Raw genomic sequence first — 8,901 nt, forward strand, 5'->3', positions numbered from 1 at the left:
GATGAATTCAGTAAAAACTTTAACAAAGAGATAAAAAACATAAAAATGGAAGTGGAAATTATAAAAGGGAACCAGTCTGAAATGAAGAACACATTATGTGAGATGAGAAGTATATTAAATGCAATAATCAAAGGAATAAACAAAGTGAATAAAGAAAAGGATTAAATGACCTATCTAGAGGACGGGAAAGCTAAGGACACTCAATCAGAATGGCAAGAAAAAAGATGCCAAGGCTATAAAAATAATTTAAGGAGCATATGGGACACTATTAAAGGTCTAAATATCTGTCTGATTGGCGTACCTGAAGAAAATCAAGATGTCGAACAGCCGTTTGAAGAAATAATGATGGAAAAATCTTCCCACCTGGTCAAAGAAATGGACATAAACCCCCAGGAAGCTCAGAGAATCCCCAAAACCAGGGATCCAAAGAGGCCCACACCAAGACACATCATAATTAAAATGCCAAAGGTTAAATACAAAGAAAGAATATTAAAAGCAGAAAGAGAAAAGTAGATAGTTTCCTATAAGGGAACACCTGTAAGATTGGCAACTGACTTCTCAAAAGAAACTATGCAGGAGAGAAGGGCTTGGCACAAAATATTCAATGTGATGAAGACCCAAGATCTACAGCTAAGAATACTTTATCCAGCAAAGCTATCATTTAGAGTTGAAGGACAGATAAAGAGCTTCACCACCAAGCCAGTATTACGGGAAATGTTGGAGGGGCTTCTTTAAGAAGAAAAAAACATGTATCAAAAACAAGAATAAAGAATAGTAACAACTACATTCCTATCAATAAGCACCTCAAATGGAAAAGAATTAAGTGCTCCAACCAAACGATAGAGTGGCTGAAAGGATAACAAAACAAGACCCCTACATATGCTGCCTACAACAGGCTCACTTTAGATTAAAAAACACACAGATTAAAAGGAAGAGGATGGAAAAAGATATTGCTTTGATAGACCTAGAAGATATTTAAGTCAGACAGAGAAAGATAAACACTATATGATTTCACTTATATGCAGAATCTAAGGAACAAAAAGAACAAACTAATAAAAAACAGACTCACAAATACAGTAGGCAATTTGGTGACAGACAGAGGAGAGGAGGTTTGGAGGGCTGGGAGAATGGGGTGAAGGGTTAAAGAAGTACAAATTAGTAGCTGATGGATGGTCACAGGGATGGGGAGCACGGCATAGGGAATACAGTTAGCATTAATACGTTGGCAAGGTAGAGGGTCAGGGGACAAAGGGAGCAATTGGGGGGATTGTTTTATGAACTATATAGATGTCTAACCAATGTACTGTATACTTGAAACTAATTAAAATAAATTATAAAAAGAGAGAACCTACTGCCAGGATGTAATTGGTGGACAGCCTCCAGCTGCCATACCTCCAGGTCTATAGCAGCATTCATCCCAAGGCCATGTTCTCCAGGGGTTGCTCCAAGCCAGTGACTAAAGCCAGTGGGATGTAGAGCCTGTACATCATTGCTTCTGTGGTAGGGTTCCTCTGAGGGGCAATTCTTGCTTTGGCCGCCCCCCATCCCCAGTCTCATGGCTGAGACTTCCTTAGGTCTGTAGTCTCAGGCTCCATCTATCCAGCCCTCCTTCTATCCCTCTCTCATTATACAAGTATAAGACCAGCATTGCAGTCTGAAGGCTCTCTCTCCTCCTCCTGCTCCCTCTCACCTTCGTCCATCATGGGGTTTCTCCTCAGTAAATTTTTTCAGGTCTAATTCTATCTTGGCATGGTTCTTGGAGGACCTAAACTGACACATAACCCATGGATGGAACCACATGGCATTAACTCCTGTAGGACAGATACGAACTCCAAATTATTTTTTAAATGAATGACAGACTGATGTAGAAAACAAGAGCTTGGTCTTAAGTTGAAATCCCAGAAGAAGGAAGCCGCAACAATTTATGGGGAGGCAATAGTGCGCTGAATCTTTGGAGATGATAGTGGTTTTGGTGTTATAGGTGTTACTGTCTTCTTTTGTCTTTTTGTAGTTTTTCCGCATGGGTCCTTAGATTTATGGACAGGTGGTGGCATGATGGGCTCTGGTATTACATAGTTCTTGACACAGCATTGTTTGTATCTGTCACACATGAATATAGATCTTTCAAAAGAGCCACAGTGCAGTTTGCAGTGTCCGGGGACCTTAAGCCTACAGCTTGTCCTGCCCCCACTGGCTGCAAGGGAGGGGAAAAGACCAGAGAAGTCAAGGTTAGAAGCAGCAAAAGGGACTGCCAAATGGTCAGGGCCAGGTGGGAACATTTGGCTTTTTATTTTGAGATATATGCTAGTGATGCTGGCAAATGAGACTTGAGAAGGATAATGAAGCACAGATACTATCTCCCTTAAATGACAGCCTCTGGGAACTCTGAGGACCGCTTTCTCTTTGCCAGTATCTGTATCTTTGCAGCTCTAGTGAAGGCCTGTAATTTTGCTGTAGTTGGTACTGCAGAATGTTTGAGTAAAAATAGGATGGGGAGCCAGGTCTTCATTGCATGAACACTCAAAAGGGAGAATTGAGGCTATTATTCTCTCCACAGCCTCCCCTTTTATGGTGTTACTGCTTCATTCGTTCTCAGAGAATTTAAAGCTGTAGATATCAGTGAACACAGGCAAAAAAAATTGTCACATCATCCCCCCAAAGTATTATTAACTAATAGTTGCTACCTACAGGGTATTTTTTCATTCAGGCACTGCCCAGCACCAGACGCCATCTTCTGGTTAAATCTGGGGGCTTTATCTCGGCTCTGTGTCTGCCATCAGCTCACAGCACTGGAGACATCTGAGCATCCTTCCTTCTCGGGCTTTCTTCACACCCACTGCTTGCTACTCTGATTTCTTTCTCTCTCTGGTTCTTCATTCTCTCCTCCACTGTAGAGCTAAATACCTTATTTGCCATCTCGTGTGAACTTGCCTTCTAAGAGGTCTCATCACCCTGTCTGCCAGCCCTATGTTGGGCATGGGGATGAAACACTGACTCCTAAGTCACTTCCTCCCAGGCTCATGCTCGCCTCTGAGCACTAACTTGGTGCTAATCTCAAAGGATGAAAATGGTGAAGAGAGATGCCTTCTCAGCATCTTAAAGACTAAGATGTAGGGAGTTCGTGTAAAATGACGGAAAAATATTTTGGACCAGGTTGAGGCTGACTTTCATTTTAGAACAGAAAAAAAATTTTTGGAACTGCTTCTTGTATATGGTTGTTTAAGGTGGTGGTTGTGTATAGGGTACAAGGCCAGTGGTAGATGTGGGAAGATCCCTACCTTAAGCTGGAATTCAGTGGGGGTGAGCCCTGCCGACTTCCAACCTGACTTGTCTGTCACCACAGTGACCAGATCTGCTAGTGTTTCTGGCCCATAGCTCTACTTTCCCCTTCTCCATCCAGTTTACCTGGGGTCACCAGAAATCCCAGGGCTGCAAAGACCAGGAGCAGGAGCTTCATGGCTGAAGGCATAGCCTGGGGTGCAGGTGGTGGGTTAGTGGAGACAGGGGACTCTGTGAAATGTGCTCGAAGCTGCTGCCTTTATAGGATCCACATGACACAGGATACTTGGCAGTGAATCAGAGGAGGAGTTCTCTGCCACCCGTATTAGTTAGATTAGATCAGAATGTCTACTAGACTGAAGCCTGGATTGATTATTGAGCACCTGTATTCTAGGCTGTTAGGAGGAAGAAAGGCATAACGAAGACAACATAGATTCATAGCACCCCATCTTTCCAGCCAGTCTTGGTGAGGGTGTAGGAAAACAGTTGCTGGGGGTGTTAATTGGTATAGTTTTGCTTTTGGAGAGCGATTTGACAATACACATCAGGAGTCTTAAAAATGCCTACTAGAGGTTATTATGCTGAGTGAAATAAGTCAGAGATAAATACCATATGATTTCACTTATATGCAGAATCTAAGGAATAAAAAGAACAAACTAATTAAAAACAGACTCACAAATATAGTGGACAATTTGGTAACAGACAGGGGAGGGGATGGTTGGGAGGCTGGGAGAATGGGGTGAAGGGTTAAAGATGTACAAATTAGCAGTTGATAGATGGTCATGGGGGTGGGGAGCACAGCGTAGGGAATCCAGTCAGCAGTAATGTAATGGCTGTGTGTAGAGCCAGAGGAGAGAAAGCGCAATCAGGGGGATCATTTTATAAACTATATAGATGTCTAACCAATGTACTGTATACTTGAAACTAATTAAAATAAATAAATAAATTTATTAAAAAACCCAAACATTTTAAACACTTAAAAAAAAATGACTGCCTTTTGATTCAGAAACTCTGTTCCTTGGACTTTTGTCTATTGGAAATAATTGAACAAGTACATAAAGAAGTTTATCTCAACATTGCTTATAATAGCAAAATATCAAAAGCAACATGAATAATGATAAAACATGAACATGATAAACTATAGAATATAATAGAACACTATGTAATTAAAAATTATCATAAAATAGAAAAATAGACTATAATATATACATCTAGTATGGTATAATCTTTGAAAAAGAAACATCTGTTTATATGTTTGTATATAATACCTGAGTTTGGGGAAAGATTATGTGTACTTTGATTATTAGAAAAAGAGAAAGTATTTCTATAGGAAAATTACTTTTTGTTTGAGTTTCAATATGAATACTCTCATTCCCAAATATTTGCATTTTTCTCTTAGTTTAAGGTTTCTGGAGGATAGGAATTTGTCATCTCCACATTCATCTCAAGGAATTTTTTTTTGCATTGAATGCATTCGAATCTGTTTACAGTCCAGGTTCTTTCTTTGTGTCCAAGTGCTAGTTTTCCTAAATCTTTTATCCAAAGAGGTGCCTATAATTGAAGAGAATTATTTGGTAAGTCCTGATGTGGGCCAGCTGAGTAAAGCAGCTTTAGCAACACTTTTTCCTGATCAGAAAGATCCAGGATTTGGTAAGAAAATGACCCCAGACTTTAGAAGTTGCTCAAATTGGCAAATATCTTTCAGATTCTATAATTTCTTCAATTGAATATCATAAATTATAATCCTAAAATGCCTTTAATCCCCTTCAAACCCTTGATAAATCTATAAATATAGAACCAAAGATTTTGTGGGTTTTTTTGGTGTGCTTTCTCCCACAAATTAATTGCCTTTTAATCTCACTTGTTAAGCAATAATGACACTTTTTTTCTTGTTTCTGTTTAGCATGCAGAATCCATTGGATCTCATCATTCATTTGAGCCGTCCCACTTTCTCCAACCCATTGAAAAATCTTTTTATTCGGGAATTATTTAAAGCCTACAATAAATTGTGAAATACAAATATACAAGGAACACTTTCTTATTATCTTCCCGCTTTCATCTATGGTTAACATTTTATCTCTTTCGCTTTTTCATCTGCTCTCTCTCATTTTAAGTTTTCACTTACTGGATTACTGATTTATTATTAAAAGATATAACTCAGGAACAGCCAGATAAAAGAGATGCATAGAGCAAGTTATGTGGGAAAGGACACAGAGCTTCTATGCTTTCTCTGGGTGCACCACTCTCTAACGCAAAAGCTCTTTGAACCTCATTCTTTTAGGTTTCTACGGAGGCTTCATAACATAGGCATGGTCGATTAAACCTTCCACCAGCCTCCCTCTCCTCCCTGGAGTGGCCATTGGCCATTGCCCATGAGTCAGTAAAGACTCAAACATGGGGGCTTTTGCATTGTTCAATTCTTCCATAACTGTGAGGAAAACAGCATGCAGTTCAGCCCCCTGAACTGATTATTTATATGTTCTTCCCTGAGAATGGAGGATTTCCAAATGGGATATTGTTGTCTCACCTTGGAACTGCTGTCCACAAGCCAAGCAGCTCTTCTTGGTCAGTGGAGGGCTCTTCGTTAGGCACTGTCCAAGTGATGCTAGAATCTAGCGGCTCCTCACACAGCTCCAGAATCAGAACTAGAGGCAAAGAGGCTTCCTGCTTGTATCTCCTTGCATTCCCCAGGCAGCATGAATCTGTATAAACCATTTCCATTTTACTTTGGAACTCTTCTGAACACTGCCATTTGAGTGTTTCTCTGACATCGTCCTAGACATTATGATTTTAAGATCGCTTTATGTCCTTCAGTCCTAGTGGTAGCATCAATTAGTAATGTCCAGTAGCAAGGCAGCAAGTGCCCCTCTATTGGAAAATTGCTAGTCCGAAGTCCTGGTAAGTCTCTGTTGGGAGGGAGTAATAGGGTTTTGCTATAATCCCTAGTCTACGTTCCACATAGGATTATGGCACAGAGAGTTTGTTCCGACCAACACTCCAGGTTCTTTTCTACACTGTGTGGGCTTGGGCAACAGTTCACAACGGTTCGAGTTCAAACTGACCAATCAGCTTGTGTAAAATCCTTGTATATAAGGAATGTTGCCACTGAGCACACTGCCCAGATCTTAGAGCACTAGCTCCTCTGGGACTGCGTGTAATAAAACTGAGTTCTCTTTCTCTCCAAGTTACTGCTTGGTTTTTTGCTGGACTGGTTTTGGGATTTTTCTGCAACAATAGGGAGAGACGAGGACAGTGAGAGAGACAGAGTCAAGACACTGAAAGGGACCCTGAGTATTAGGAGAATTCAGTTATAAATCATTCTTTAGAACCTGTGAGTTATAGTTTAAAAGACTTTGTTAATCCATTTCCTTTGATATGGACATATAGTGAGGAAGGGGAAGAGTGTATAGTGTGAAAAGGTAAGATTCTGTAGAGTGAAAGGCCTGCTGGCAGTTCCCAGCCTTTAATTCATAAGTTCCCCATGGTTTTAGCCATAGGGAATGACTCTTAGTTTCTGTTTCCCCTTCACAGCTGTGGGGAAATGGTTTGTTAGTAATCTTCCTTTGTTCTGCAGGTTTCCTCCTGGCCTGGCTGCAGGGCTGATCAGTATATTGCAGTCTCTGAATGTGGCTTGAGTAACATTTTTAATTCTCTTGCCTCCTCCCTACATTAATATCATGGCTGACCATCTGGCCACCCAGGAGTCAAAGGTTCCTCATTCCCCATTCCTCATTCTTTCATGCTTTTTCTTTTAAAACCACATATGTTCATCAGCTAGGAAAATTCTAGCAAATCCTGATTCTGACACTGAATGTGTGTCTACCAGCATCACCAAGCAATCAACTCAATTCTGACACTATCTACCTAGAGATAGTATCGGATCCCACTGAGTTTAAGGACTCAGTTCTACAAGATTGCCCCTCCACACCCCCATCAGACACCAAACACAAGTCTAGGTTGTCACCTGTGCTTCTGTTCAACTGAGTGTACAGCAAGGGTTTCCACAATGACCTCCTCTGGTTCAATTAATTTGCTAGAGTGGTTCATAGAACTCAGAAACATTTTACTTACTAGATTATCACTTTATTATAAAAGGATACAACCCAGGAACAGCTACATGAAAGAGATACACAGGCAAGGAGAAAAAGTATGTAGAGTTTCCACGCCCTCTCCAAGCATATCACTCCGTGAATCTCAATGTGTTCCCCACCTTGGAAGCTCTCTCTTTCTTTTTTAAAAACAGAAATTAATTTTCTCACAGTTCTGGAGGCTAGTAGTCCGAGATCAAGGTGCCGGCATGGTTGGTCTCTGTTTAGAGTTTGTTCTCTTCCTGGCTTGTAGATGACTGCCTTCTCACTATGTCTTCACATGCCCTTCTTTATTTCGTGTGCATGCATAGACAGTGAGTGAGCTCTCTGGTGTCTCTTCCTTTTTTTTTCCTTAAATGTAGAAATTTATTTTCTCACAGTTTGAGATCAAGTGTCTATAGGATTGGTTTCTTCTGAAGGGCCATGAAGGAAGAATCTGTTCCAGACCTCTTTCCTTGACTTGTTGATGGCTGTCTTCTCTTTGTGTCTTCATATTATCTTCCCTCTGTATGTGTCTGTGGCCCAATTTCCTCTTTTTCTAAGGACAGCAGTCATATTGGATTAGGGCCTTCCCAAATGGCCCCATTTTAACTTAATTGCCTTTTTAAAGACCCTATCTCCAAATATGGCCACATATGAATTTTGTGGGGGGACACATCTCAGCTCATAACAGCCTGTCCCCAGCGAATTCTGTTGCTTTGATATTGTAGAAGCAATTCTAAACAAGTCTTGTAATAGAATAAGGACCATGGCCCTCTGATGTCTCTTCTTATGAGAAAATGAATCCCATCAGCTTAGGGACCTATACTTATGACCTCACTTTACCTTAATTACTTCCTTAGAGGTCTCGTTTCCAAATACAATCACATTGAGAGTTAGGACTTCAACATATGAATTGTTTTGGCCCTAATGCCACAGACTTCCATAATCTTACTGAGATTTAGTAGATTTTCTTGAATGAATGCTTCTTGATTTGCTGTATACCCTTAGGTAAATTTCCAGACACTTTAAATGGTTGTTTTTAACCCCTCTCCTATAGCTGTCCATTTAAAAGTTTCCTTTTCTTTAAAAAATAGATATATCTAATACTTTCGTTTCAGTCTCCCCTTTCCTCTATCACTCTCTTCTCAATAAGGATGACTCCAAGTTATGTAAGGTTACTGAAGCCAGGAACAAGAGAACTGCAAAAGCCAGAAGCAAGAACTTCATGCCTGAAGGATGGGAACATGACTGCGGAGAGTGCAATGAGATGGATGGGACAGAGCTCCCTGTGTCACTTGCCTGGAGCTCCTATCTTTATTAGACTTCAAAAGAGATCAAAAGTAGAGCAGTAATCCATATAGGATAAATAGATAAATTCACAAAGATATAAGTACTATATTTCCTTCTTAGCATTACTCATAACAAGGATTTGAAAATCTTAACGTCCATCAATAGAGAATTTGGTAATTTATGGTACATAATACATCAGAATTCCATGATCTTTAAACAATGGTGATAATTGAGGATTTATGACATAAAAAGCCATCAATGA

The 8,901-nt window shown here is 40.2% G+C and overlaps 1 long non-coding RNA gene across 1 annotated transcript in view; it reads left to right on the forward strand.

Annotated features, from left to right (window-relative positions):
• Positions 1 to 5,299, forward strand: part of LOC112470931 — a 14,366-nt gene extending 9,067 nt beyond the window's left edge. The window contains exon 3 of the long non-coding RNA XR_003043084.1: positions 5,183 to 5,299. This is a non-coding gene — a long non-coding RNA (uncharacterized LOC112470931). The remainder of the gene's footprint in view (positions 1 to 5,182) is intronic.
• The last annotated feature ends 3,602 nt before the right edge of the window (positions 5,300 to 8,901 follow it).

This window comes from Pteropus alecto, unplaced genomic scaffold, assembly GCF_000325575.1.
Source record: "Pteropus alecto unplaced genomic scaffold, ASM32557v1 scaffold45, whole genome shotgun sequence".
NCBI lineage: Eukaryota > Metazoa > Chordata > Mammalia > Chiroptera > Pteropodidae > Pteropus > Pteropus alecto.